This window comes from Cynocephalus volans, chromosome X, assembly GCF_027409185.1.
Source record: "Cynocephalus volans isolate mCynVol1 chromosome X, mCynVol1.pri, whole genome shotgun sequence".
NCBI classification, from domain to species: domain Eukaryota; kingdom Metazoa; phylum Chordata; class Mammalia; order Dermoptera; family Cynocephalidae; genus Cynocephalus; species Cynocephalus volans.
In genome coordinates this window covers 89,262,902-89,277,568 of record NC_084478.1, presented here as the reverse complement: position 1 = coordinate 89,277,568, position 14,667 = coordinate 89,262,902, and positions in this window count along the sequence as shown.

Here is a 14,667-nt window from a genome sequence, read left to right as displayed (position 1 = left end):
ATCACAATTCCTTGAAGTTGTTAAGACAAGCAAACAGATATGATGCTGATGGGTGGGAAGGTGGAGTTGGAGGGGGTGGGAGGATTTGGTAAAGGGACAAAAAAAAAAAAAAGATGTATGCAGAGAAAGTAATATCCTCGTACATTGTGGACAGGCATGTAAATGATACACGCGCTTTGGAAAATGGTTTTGGCTGTTCCTCAAAAAGTTCATCATATGACTATATGACCAAAATTTTCACTTCTATGTATCTATTTATGCAAAAGGAAGGCATACCTCCACACAAAAACTTATATGTAAATATTCATAACAGCATTATCAACAATATCCCGAAGTGGCAACAACTTTAAATGTCTATCAACTGCTAACAAAGTGAATAAAAATTGCTGTATCTGTGTAATGAAATATCATTTAGCAATAAAAGTGAGTGAAATACTGATACATGTACAACATGGACAAACCTTGAAAATGTTATGTCAAGTGAAAAATGCCAGTCACAACCCTACATGTTATACTATTATATTTGTATGAAATGTCCTGATGGGCCAATCTATAGGGACAAAAAGTAGATTAGTGACTGCTTAGGACTAAAGAGTCAGGAGTGGTAGGCAGATATGAAAGGAAAAAGAAATGTTCACCAAGTACTTTTTCAAGGTTTCAGAAATATTGTTACATTTTTTTTTTTTTTGTCGTTTTTTCGTGACCGGCACTCAGCCAGTGAGTGCACCGGTCAGTCCTATATAGGATCCGAACATGCGGCGGGAGCGTCGCCGCGCTGCCAGCGCAGCACTCTACCAAGTGCGCCATGGGCTCGGCCCAAAGAAATATTGTTACATTTGATTGTGGTGATGGCTGCTTAACTTGTGAAATATCAAAAACTACTGTACAAGTTAAATTGGTGAATTATTGGTATGTTAATTACATCTACGTAATTCTATTTTATAAAAAGGAGCACTGGTGATAAAATACATTATAAAATATGTGGCTAAATCTATATAAACATCAGCAATAAAAGTAACAGTGACTTACAGGATATTTAAAACTAAAGTGATGTTAAAATATGAAAAACTTTAACATGGGAGATTGCAGGAGGGAAGAGTCATCAGAATAAACTGTTCTAAATACCTTGTATTGAAAGTAGAAGAATCAAAATCACAATTGATTTTTCTTTTTTCTCTGATATTTTTCATCTATATTTTTTAGTTTTTTTAATTGAACAATAACTGATTATACATATTGGAGGAGTACAGAATCAAATATCAATACATTTGTATAATATGTGGTAATCAAATCAGGATAACTAGCACAGTCATATTTAAGAGATATAATCAGTCATTGTAGCCCTTAAATACTTTGTTGCCAACCTCTCTCACCCTCCCCCTTTCCCACCTCTAAAAACCACAGTTTGATTCTCTTTTTGTTTGTTTTGAAAGTTTAATGCATTGTTGTGACCCACCCTTCCTTCCTTCCTTCCTTCCTTCCTTCCTTCCTTCCTTCCTTCCTTCCCTCCCTCCCTCCCTCCCTCCCTCCCTCCCTCCCTCCCTCCCTCCCTCCCTCCTTCCTTCCTTCCTTCCTTCCTTCCTTCTCCCACTTATGAATGAGGACATGTGGTATTTCTTTTGGTGCCTGGCTTATTTCACTTAACGTAATTTTCTCTAAGTTGATTCATGTTACTATGAATAGCAGAATATCATTCTTTTTTATGACTTAGTGGTATTCCATTGAATATATATACCATATTTTCCTTCTCCAGTCATCTGTCAATGGAAACAGGTTAATTCCAACTCTCGACTATGGTAAATAGAGCTGCAATAAACATAGGAGTACAGGTATTCCTTTGAAATTAAGATTTCCATTCCTTTGGGCATATACCCAAAAATGGGATTGCTGGATTGTATGGCAGTTCAATATGTAGTTGTCTGAGGAACATCCATACCATTATATATAATGGCTGCAACAATTTACACTCCCACCAACAGTGTAGGAGGGCTCCCCTTTCTCCACATCCTTGCCAGCATTTGTTATTCTGTCTTTTCGATAATAGCCAGTCTAGTTGGAATGAGATGGAATCTCAGTCTGCTTTTAATTTGTATTTCCAAGATGCCGAGTGATGTTGAACATCTTTTTCATGTGTCTGTTGGTCATTTGTATATCTTCATATGAGAAATGTCTGTTCAACTCCTCTGCTCATTTTTTAATTGGGTTACTAGTTTTCTTACTGTTGAGTTGTTTGAGTTATTTGTATATTCTGCATATTAATCACTTGTCAGATGCATAGTTTGAAAATATTTTCTCCCAATCTGTAGGTTGTATTTTCACTCTATTAGTTGTTTCTTTAGCTGTGGAGAAGCTTTTTAGTTTGATATAATTCCATTTGTTTATTTTTTCTTTTGTGGCCTATGCTTTTAGGATCTTATTCACAAAGTCTTTGCCCAGTTCTACACCCTGAAGTGTTTCCTCTATATTTTATTTTATGAGTTTTACAGTTTCAGGTGTAATATTTAAATCTTTAATCCATTTTTATTTGATTTTACTATATGTTGACAGGTACAGGTCTAGTTCCATCTTTCTACATATGGATTTTCAGTTTTCTCAGAACCATTCATTAAAGAGGCAGTGTTTCCCCCAATGTATGTTTTTGCTGCTTTTGTCAAAGATCAGTTGGCTGTAAGTATGTGGGTTGACTTCTGGGTTCTCTATTCTGTTCCGTTGTTATGATTGTCTGTTTTTATGCCAGTGCCATGCAGTTTTGGTCATATAACTTTGTAGTATAGTTGGAAGTCAGAGAGGGTCATGTCTCTGGCTTTATTTATTTGTTTATTTATTTTTATTTTTTTATTATGCTCAGGAGTGCTTTTGATATTTGGGTTTTTTGTTGTTCCATATGAATGTTAGAATTGTTTTTTTTATTTCTGTGGAGAATGTGATTGCTATTTTGGTGGGGATTGCTGTGGGCCTGTAGATCACTTTGGGTAGTACGAACCTTTTCCTAATGTTGATTCTTTCAATCCAAGAGCATGGAATATATTTCCTTCTTTTTGTGTCCTCTTTAATTACTTTCAGCAGTGATTTGTAGTTCTCATTATAGAGATCTTTTATCTCCTTAAATAAATTGATTCCTAGGTATTTTACATTTTTGTTATCTATTTAATTTGGCTTGAATTCTTGATTTCTTTTTCTGTTAGGTTGTTATTGGAGTATAAAACTGCTACTGATTTTTGCATGTTGATATTATATCCTGCAACTTTACTGAAATCATTTATCAGCTCTAAGAGATTTTTGGTAGAGTCTTTAGTTTTCTCTATATATAGGGTAACATCATCCACAAATAGGGACAGTTTGACTTCAGCATTTCCAATCTGGATGTGCTTTATTTCTTTCCCTTACCTGATTGCTCTGGCTAGTACTTCCATTACTATGTTAAATAGAAGTAGTGACAGTTGGCATCTTTGTCTTGTTCCTAGCCTTAAGGGAAAAGATTTCAGCTTCTCCCCATTCAGAATGATACTCTCAGTAGTTTTGTCATATATGGCTTTTATTGTGTTGAGATACTTTTCTTCTATACCCAATTTGCTAAAAATCTATAATGAGAAGATGTTGAATTTTGTCAAATATTTTTTCTGCATCTATTGAGATAATTATATGATTTTTGTCCTGGATTTGGTTGATATGGTTTATCATTACATTTATTGATGTGTACATGTTGAGTCATTCTTGCATCTGTGGGATGAATTCCATTTGATCATGGTGCATATTTTTTTTTGATGTGTTGCACTATCCTGATTGCTAGTATTTGTTGAGAATTTTTGTGTTTATGTTCATCAAAGATATTGCCTGTAGTTTTCTTTTCATTATCATTGTTTCTTTGTCTGGTTTTGGTATGAGAATGATGCTGGCCTCATAAAATGAGTTTGAGAAAATTGCTTCTGTTTCAATTTTTTAGAATAGTTTGAAGAGAACTTGTATTAATTCCTCTTTATAGGTTTGGTAGAATTTAGCAGTAAAGCCTTTTGGTCCTGGGCTTTTCTTTGTTGGGAGACTGCTGATCACTGCTTCAATCTAGTTGCTTGTTATTGGTCTATTCAGGTTTTCTGTGTCTCCTTCGTTCAGTCTTGGTAATTTATATGTATCAAGATATTCATCCATTTCCTCCAGGTTTTCAAATTCATTAGCCTATAGTTGTTTGCAAGAGTCTGTAACGTTTCTTTGTATTTCTGTGGTATTGTTTGCAAAGTATCCTCTTTCATTTCTGATTTTGGTTATTTGGATATTCTCTACTTTTTTTTTAGTTGGCTTTGCTAATAATTTGTCTATTTTCTTTATCTTCTCAAAAAAACATAACTTTTTGTTTTGTTGATCTTTTGTATCATTTTGGGGGGATCTGTTTCATTTATTTCTGCTCTGATCTTAATTATCTGTCTACTAATTTGGGGTTTGGATTGTTCTTGTTTTTCTAGTTCTTCGATGTGTAGCATTATGTTGTTTATTTGAAAACTTTCTATTCTTTTGATGTGAATGTTTATTGCAATAAACTTCCCTCTTAGTATTGCTTTTGCTGTATCCCACATGTTTTGGTGTGATGTGCGTTTATTTTCATCAGTGTCAAGAAGTTTTTTGGCTTCCTGTTTTATTTCTTCTTGGACCCATGGGTCATTCAGGAGCATGTTGTATAGTTTCCACATGTTTGTATAGTTTCTTGAGTTTTGCTTCTTATTGATTTCTAGTTTCAATCCATTGTGGTCCAAGAAAACACTTAAAATTATTTCAGTTTTTTAAAAAAAATGTGTTGAGTTTTGATTTGTGGCCTAACATGTGGTCTGTCCTGGAGAATGCTCCATGTGATGATGAGAAGAATGTATTTTTTGTAGTTGTTGGATGAAGTGTTCTGTAGGTATCTGCCAAGTCCAGTTGTTCTAAAGTATAGTTTATGTCCTGTGTTTCTTTTTCATTTGTTGCCTAGATGCTCCATTCAATGCTGAGATAATCATGTTCAGGTCCCTGACTATTAATGTGTTTAGATACATCTATTTCTTTAGGTCTAATAGTGTTTGTTTTATATATCTGGGTGCTATGGTGTTGGGCCCATATGTATTTATGATTGTTATGTCTTCTTGCTGAATAGATCCCTTTATCATTATTTAATGGCCTTCTTTTTCTGTTTTTATGGTTTTGGTTTAAAGTCTATTTTATCCAATATGAGAACAACTATTCCTGCTAGTTTTAGTATTTCTTTTTCCATCCCTCCCTGATTAGTCTGAGTGCATCATTTTTACTGGTGAGGTGATTCTCTGGAAGACAGCATATAGTTGGGTCTAGCTTTTTAAACCAATCAGTTCATTCTGTGACTTTTGAGTGTGGAATTTAATCCATTTACATTTAGGCTTGTTATTGAGAGGTACTGTCTTACTCCTGTCATTTAATTACTTTTCCAATGGCTGATTTAAATATCTTTTGTTCTTGTCCTTACCTTTTATTATTTGTCTTTATTTTATTTTATTTTTTTTTTGAGTTTGGATGGTATAGTTTTCTTCTTTCTAATTTACATATGTGCTGTACCAGTGGTGTTTGTTCTTTCTAGTGTATTCATAGTGGTGATTATCATTTTGGGGGTTCTGAGTGCAAGACTCTATTAAGAATTCCTTGTATAGCTGGTCGTGTTATGGTGAACTCCCATAGATTTTGTTTGTCTGGGAAATGCACTATTTCAGAAAGATAGCCTTGCTGGGTAAAGTATTCTGGTTGGCAGGTTGTAGTTTTTTTTTCTTTTAGCACTTTGAATATAACATCCCAATCTCTTATGACCTGTAGAGTTTCTGTTGAGAAGTCTGCAGCTAAGTCTCAGGGGGATTCCCTTGTAGGTGACTTGACCTTTACCTTGTGTTGTACTTAGCATTCTCTTGTTGTCTTTGACTTTTGAAAGTTTGGCTACAATGTGTATCAGAGAGGACTTTTTTTTGAGTTCAGTCAGTTTGAGGACCTTTGAGCCTCTTGGATCTGGTAGTCCATATCTCTACCAATACCTGGGAAGTTTTTCACTATTATTTCATTGAATGTGTTTTTGATGCCTTTTCCTTTCTCCTTCCCCTCCAGAACACCCATGATTTGAATGTTTGTGCACTTGAAATTTTCTGCTCTCAGATTCTCTTCATGTTTTTAAATTTTTTTTTTCTTTTTCTTTTCTCTGCTTGGGCTATTTCAAAAAGACTATCCTAGATAGAAATTATTCTGTTTGCTATAGATGGCTGTTGACATTCTCAATTGTAGTTTTTGCTTCATTGAATGAGTCTTTCAGTTCCAAGAGTTTTGCTAAGTTCTTTTCTATGGAATTTATCTCTGTAAATTTCACCCGTCCTGGATTGTTTTCATTGTGTTCTCTGAGTCTTTCTGTATCTCACTGAGTTTGTTTATGATCATTACTCAAAATTCCTTTTCAGACATTTCAGGTTTTTCCTGCTCTATGGGGTCTTGTTTTTGAGAATTTTCATATCCCTTCAGTTCTGCCATATTTTCTTGTTTTTCTTTTTTTCATATTTCTAGTCCATATATATTGATTTCTAGTCATCTGGTTGAGCAGCTGTTTCTTCTATTACTCTGAAATGGGCTTTGAGGAGAGAGATTTCCTACTGTAGATGTATTTTATATTGATTGTTAAGTAGAGTGTATTAGTATTGGTTCTGGGTGCACTCATTAGTGTAGTCTCTGTGTGGGTACTTCTACTGTATTTAATGTTGGAGCTGTGTGTAGTGTCTCTGTGGTGTAGTCACTGGGGCACTTAGTGGTGTCTTGTTGAGGTTAGTTGGGATGTTGAAAATGTGTGCTAGCTCTTGAGGTCTTGGGTGAAGTGCTGGGTTTCCTTGTAACTCTTTGGCTGGGATGAGTGACCCTAGATTGACTTGTTGGTGCCCTAGCTAGTACCACGATGGGTTCACTGGGGTATACTGGAACTTCTCAGCTTGAATGAATGACCCTGGGAAAGATTTCTCTTTCCTAATTCCTATTGGCCAAGACTTCTCCTGGGTTTATGCCTCCCTTGGTTGGGGGCTGGATTGGTGGTGGCTGGAATTTACTTCTGTAAGCTATTTGGCTATCCTGGGTTACTGTGTTTTCCAGATTCTCTATGTGTGACTCTCCTTGGGTGAAGGCAGCTGTGCTCACTACATACTAGATGAAATTCCCCCTGTGAATTGTGTCACTGGGGTGTGGATCTGTGCTGGCTTATCTCTTTCTGGTGTCTCCACTTGTGACCCTTTTGTGTCAATTTGTGGTGGCAGTGGTTGTTCCTGCCTTCAGCCAGTCTGACTAGTGCAGCAGCAGTGGTAGCAGTATGTGTGTCTTCCAGAAGTGGCAGTTGCAAAAGCAGTGGTGCAGGAGATAGTAGCTGGGGTTCTATAACCAGTTAGGCTGGCTATTGCTTCAGTGTTGACATGACATTGTGCCTGTTGCTGCTCTGGCTGATGCAGTGGCATGGGTGGGGGTTCTGTGCCCAGTTGATCCAACTGGTGCAATGGTTATGTTAGCAGTAGCTACCCTGCATGCGACTACAGCAGGGATCCTACATGTAGCAGGGCAAGCTGGTGAGGTGGCATGGGCAGGGGTCCCATGTATACCTGGTCTGGCTGGTGAGGCGGCCTGGGTGGCGCTTGGTGATGACCACTGCACTTCAGGTAGATGAAGTAGGGGTCCCACACACAGACTGGCTGGACTAGTGAGGTGGCTTGTGCAGGGGTCCCAGGCATAGCTGGTCTGGCTGGTATAGCAGCCTGGAAATTCCCTAGTAATGGCCTCCACACTGTAGGCAGTAGCAGCAGGGTGTCCCATGCCCAGATGTTGTAGTTATTCCTTCAGTGTTAGCAGGGGGCTCCTACACGCAGCTGGTCCCACTTATGTGATGGCTATGGTGGTGGCAGCCACACTGCATGCAACTAAGGGAGGGGGACCCACAAGTAGCTGAGCTGGCTGTTGAAGCTGCTTGGGCATGAGTCCTGTGCATGGCTGGTCTGGCTGGTACAGTGACATAGACAGCTGCTAGCACAGGCCACTGCACTGCAGGTGGCTGTGGCAGGGGTCCCATGCATGGCCGGGCTGGCTGATGCAGCATTGTGTGCAGGGATCCTGTGGATGTATGACCTGGTCAGATGTGTAACACCAGTTTGGATGGCTACTGGCAACAGCAGCAGCTGGGGCCATGCTACAGCTGACTGCAGCATGGGATGGGGCAAAACTCACAGTGAGAAGATGGGCAATGGCCCTGGGTCCTGACAATTTCACCAGTGAGTTCAGTGTTGGTAGCGGTGGGCCAGTTCTGGTCTTCCTCTGTGGGAGAAACATGTTCTAAGTTTCTCTAGTCTGCCATCCTCCCCAAATTCCCCTCTGATTTGAGTTTTCTTCAGCAAAATGCTCATGGAAAACTAAGCTTACCACTAAAATAATAATAATAATGAAAAAAAAAAAGATGGAAAATATCCACATTTGTACAGAAAAAGGAACATAGAGAAAACCCATGAAATCCAATAATAGAAAAGGAGTGGGTAGGGAATAAATACTGAGGAATACTGTACTGAGGCTGCCTGGTTTCAAATTCTGACTTCACTAATTTCTTGCTACTTAACCTTGGGAAAATTACATAACTCCTTAGTTTTCAGGTTTATTGTTTGTAACTTGAGGAGTATAATACCATGCATAATAAATTTGGTGTTAGAAATGAATTAAGTAATGGAGGCAAAGTGCCTACTTAGAACAATAACTGGTGCAAATAAAAATGCAAGTAAAATAGGAAGAATAATCAGGACAACTGATTATAGAGTATAAAACACTCAGGATCTATTGTTATTACTTAAATACTTGTTTTGTATAGATAAGGACATTCATTGATTTTGCTTCTTTCACAGTTCCTTTCTTTTCTCTCATCTCTACCTCTCTCTTTCTTCTTGTGTTGTACACATGCATACATACATGCATGTGTCCATGCACATGTGTGCACGTGCACACACACACACAGAGCTCTGGGTCACATTAAGCCCCTTGGAAATTAATTTTAATCTGAATTATAAACACTGAATCACTATTCACAACTGCAGTATAGAAAGAGAGCAGCATATGATTTAAATTCATGCTTATGTTCTTCATTCATTGTGAAATATCCCACCAACATGAATTCCTTTGTTTTGTTTTTAAAAATCCAGAAAAAGCTTTCTTTGAATTTAGGAAAAAAATAGTAAAGAAATAGTAAAGAAGTTTCAATGTATTAATAAAAAATACTAAAACCATAGAACAGATGCATGAAGCATGCCTTCAGGAGTAAGGAACTTGGAAGGAGACAACATTCACAATATGCTTTGCCTAATCACATTTGCAATCCTGCACATGATGAAATGTATGCCTTAGGGTCAACTTCTTTGGCGGTCAGAGTACACAATCTGTGTCCGTAGTAGCATTTGGTCCTTGGATAAAACCTTGCGTAATTAATATGGTCTCAAATTTTAGAAAAAAATGTCCTATGTTATTGAAATCACTGGTTTTTACCTTCAGGGTTAGAGAAAATATTATCAAAGTTGTGGAATCCTGGGAAAAGATGGAGTGGAGAAGAGAAGAAAAGAGTAAGCATTTTAAAATGTAAGGCAGCTGGTTGCCCCTAGTTTAAAGAGAGGGTAGTGTTTTGCCGAGCTATATTGTTTCTCAGCAAATTTGGCCATTCCTCCATCAGATCCATGTGTTCTTTAGTGCAGAGTTACATTACAATGTTAATATTAGCAGTGTGTCTTTCTGACTGGATGGATCCCATGTTTCCTCCTATAGGTATATTTAAGCCTCAGTCACCGGCGAACTGTTTCTCCTACCCTTTCTCACTTTGCCTGGCTTATCCGATCCTGATTTTATCTCATTTACTCAGTTTAGGGGAAAGGATTGCTATGTTAATAGAGATCATATACTATGACAGCTGGGGACAATTTTATCTAGTTTCACAGCTTCTGCTCGGGGAGAAAAAGTGAAATATAAGCTCTGTTTTAGGCAAGTGGAGGAAGTTTAATTGGACTGACGTATTCCAGGGTCATCAAATCACCAATACAGGGAACATTTATTCCACTTTGGTGTAAGACTCATTTCAGTGAAAAGACAAATTGACCTAGTAGTCATTTTGGTGGCAGGGTATAACATAGTTTCCTGTTAACTGTTACACCCCTTCAGCTGTAGTCTGAATGTTTGTCTCTTCCAAAATTCATGTGGAACTTAATTCCCAATATAGTATTTGAAAAGTGGGGCCTTTAAGGGTGATTGGATCATGAAGACTATGCCCTCATGAATGGATTAATCCATTTATGAATTAATGGGATAATGGTTTAATGGGTTATTAGGGAGTATACTGGCTTTATAAGGAGGGTAAGTGAACATATAAAAGCACTCTTGCTCAACCACTCTTGCTATGTGATATCCTGTATTGCCACATGACTCTGTAGAGAGTACCCACCAAGATGAAGGCCCTCACCTGATGTGCCCCTAAGACTTTGGACTTCCCAGCATTTAAAACAGTAGAAACAGACCTCTTTTCTTTATAAATATACAGTTTCAGGGATTGTTATGAACAACAGAAAACAGATTAATACACCCTCCCTCTGCCAGCAATTCATTAAATATTGATAGGCAGACATTGCTAATTATATCTTGAAAAAAGACTAATAATTTGATACAGAATATCCACAAAAAATTGGAGTATGACGGAATGTTAGAAAAAATAATATAACTCAGTTATTTCATAATTCAAACAAGTCAACTATGTAAAATAAAATTTGAAGAAGCATCAGGAAAGACAGTATTTTGAAAATCTGTAACTCAGGCTTGATCATGACATTATCTGAAAATGCTTTGTAAGTTTCATAGTTTAGTCATTACAATTCAAATTATTATATTAATTCATTTTCTTGAAACATATTTTCTCCAATCTCTTTGGTAATAGATATTTTATCGATGCACTTATTGCTGAAAAAAGCTCTCTTTGATAGTTGGAATTGATAAAGGTATTACAGAACTTTCTAAAATACTCAAGAAGTTATACGTGGAGGTGGAATGAAAACTGTTCAGCTCCAAAATACAGATTTTAAAGTAAGTTGAGAGATATTAGCAAAGTGAAAACATAAGTCCCAAGTCCTTGTTCCTCTATGTAACGATTTAGCAACTATAGGTACTTTATATAATTGGAATCAGAGTATATCTGTTCTTTTATGTCTGGATTATTTCACATAGGATGTTGTATTTAAGGTTTTTTCATGTTTTAGCATTTCATTCCTTCTAAAGACTGAATAATATTTCACTTTATGTGTATACTAAATTTCGTTTATACATTTATGCATTGATAGATATTTGGGTTGTTTACAACTTTTGGCTATTGCTAACAATGCTGCTATATGACGTTGGTGTACAAATATCTTTTCCACTCCCTGCTTTCAATTATCTGGTATATACTCAGAAGTGAAATTGCTGGATTACATAATTCTGGGTTTAATTTTGGGGAGAAATTTCATACCGTTATTCATAGTGGCTGCACAATTGTACATTCCCACCAACAGTGCACAAGGGTTCCAATTTCTCCACATCCTCAGCAACACTTATTATTTTTCTGGTTTGGTTTGTTTATTTATTTATTATCTTTATTTATATATATTTATGGAGCACAGAGTTGAATATCAGTATTTGTGGACAGTATGTTATAATCAAATCAATATTATTAGCATGCTTATCATTACAAATAAAATAATTACTTTTTGTGTCCCTTACCTCATTACTCCCTATCCTCACCCCTTCCCCTCCCCCTATCCCACCTCTAGTACATATAGGTCTATTCTCTCCTTCTGAAAGTTCAATATTTATTATGGTCTTTCTTTCTTTATTAGTTTCTCAGCTCCCACTTATGAGTGAGGACATGAGGTATTTCTCCTTCTGTGCATGGCTTATTTCACATAGCACAGTTTTCTCCAAGCTCATCCATGTTGCTGTGAATGGTAGAATTTCATTCTTTTTTAAGACTGAGTAGTATTCCTTTGTGTATATATATATCACATTTTTCTTATCCAGTCATCCATTGATAGACGTTCAGGCAACATCATCCTGAATAAGGAAAAAATGAAAGCTTTCCCTTTAAGAACAGGAACAAGATAAGGATGCCCAGTCTCACCGCTCTTATTCAACACAGTATTAGAAGTATTAGCCAGAGCAATCAGGAAAGAGAGAGAAATAAAGAGCATCAAAATAGGAAAAGACAAAGTCAAATTGTCAGTGTTCACAAACGACATAATCTTATTTATAGAAAAATCCATAACCTCTACCAAAAAAACTGGAGCTGGTAAATGAATTCAGTAAAGTTACTGAATACAAAACCAATACACAAAATCAGTAGCATTCTTATACACCAATAATGAACAAGCAGAAAAAGAAATCAAGAAAGCAAGCCCATTAGCAATAGCTACCAAAACAATAAGATACCTAGGAATAAATTTAACTGAAAGGTGAAAGATCTCTCCAATGAAAACTACACAATTCTGCTGAAAGAAATTAAAGAGTACAGTAAATAATGGAAAGACATTCCTTGTTCATGTATCAGAAGAATAAACATTTTGCAAACGTCCTTACTACCCAAAGCAATCTACATACAGATTCAATGAAATCCCCATCGAAAGAAAATTTTTGTTTATTTTATAATAGCCATATTAATGAATGTAAAGTGAAATCTCATGGTTTTAATTTACATTTTCCTAACAGTTAATGACATTGAGCATATTTTATGTGTTCATTGGCAATCTGTTTATCTTCTCCAGAGAAAGTCTTGGGCCAATTTTTAACTGGGTTTTTTTGTTTATTTTCTTGTTGTTATGTTGTAGAAATTCCTATTTTTATATTGGTTATGAATATTCACGGGGTACAAAGCTGATTGCCCAAGATGTGATGGCCAGATCCATACCGGAAGCATGCCTATTACCACAAATTGTGATTGTACCCTGAAACCCCCACCCAATTATCCCCACTTCCCTTCCCATCCCCGATCCCCCACTCAACTTTGTATCCATAGGTACGCTCTCACCCCCTGCAAGTCCAATGCACCACCGTGGTCTTTCTTTCCTTCCTTCTTTCTCTCTTAGCTCCCAATTATGAGTGAGTACATGTGGTATTTATCCCTCTGTGCTTTACTTACTTCACTCAGCATAAGTTTTTCCAAGCTTATCCATGTTGTTGCAAATGGCAGAATTTCATTCTTCTTTATGGCAGTGTAATATTCCATGGTGTATATATACCACAGTTTCCTTATCCAATCATCCATTGATGGATATTTAGACTGTTTTCATATCATGCCTATTGTGAACAGAGCTGGGATGAACATGGGAGGGCAGGTATCCTTTCGACATGATGATTTCCATTCCTTTGGGTATATACCCAGAAGTGGGATTGTTGGATCTTATGGGAGGTCTATCTGTAGTTGTATGAGAAACCTCCATACTGTTTTCCAAAGTGATTGTACAAATTTACAGTCCCACCAACAGTGTAGGAGTATTCCTTTCTCTCCACATTCTTACCAGCATTTGTTATTCTCAGTCTTTCTGATTCTAGCCAGTCTAACTAGGGGGAGGTTATATCTCAATATGTTTTTAATTTGCATTTCCCTGATGACTAGTGATGTTGAGCATTTTTTTCATGTACCTGTTGGCCATTTGTATGTCTTCCTTTGAAAATGTCTATTCAGCTCCTTTAACCATTTTTTAGTTGGGTAATTTGTTTTTTTACTGTGTAATTGCTTGAGTTCCTTATATAATCAGGATATTAGTCCCATGTTGGATGCATAGTTAGCAAAAATTTTCTCCCACTCTGTAGATTGTTGTTTTGCTCTGTTGATTGTTTCCTTCACTATGCATAAGGTTTTGAGTTTGATATAATCCTATTTGTTTATTTTTTTCATTTGTTGCTTTTGCTTTTTGGCTCATGTTTGTAAAGTCTGTACTTTCCCCTTAGTAATTTTAGTTTCAGGTCTTATACTTAAGTCTTTAATCCATCTTCAGTTGATGTTAGTATATGGTGAAAGGTTCATGTCTAGTTTCATTCTTCTGCATATGAATATCCAATTTTCCCAGCACCACTTATTGAAGTGTATGTTTTTGTTGCTTTTGTCGAATATCAGATGGCTTTAGGCCTGAGGAGTGATTTCTTGGTTCTCTATTTTGCTGTACTGGTCCAATTTTCTATTTTTATGCTAGTACCATGCTCTTTGGGTTACTGTAGCTTTGCAGGATAATTTGAAGACAGGTAGTGTTATGCCTCCAGCTTTAATTTTTTTGCTCAGAATAGCTTTGGCTATTCAGGGTCTTTTGTTGTTCCATGTGAAAGTTAAGATTGTTTTTTCCACTTGCGTGAAGACTGTCATTGGTTTTTTGATGGGGATTACATTGAATCTATAGATTGCTTTGGGTACTATAGACATTTTCACAATGTTAATTCTTCCAGTCCAAGAGCATATAATGTCTTCCCTTCATTTTGTGTCTTCTTTAATTACTTTCAGTAGTGGTTCGTAGTTATCTTTGTATAAATCTTTCACCTTCTTGGTTAAATGAATTCCTAGGGATTTTATTTTTGTGTGTGACTGCTGCATATGGGCTTACTTTCTTGATTACACTTTCTGTTAGGTAATTA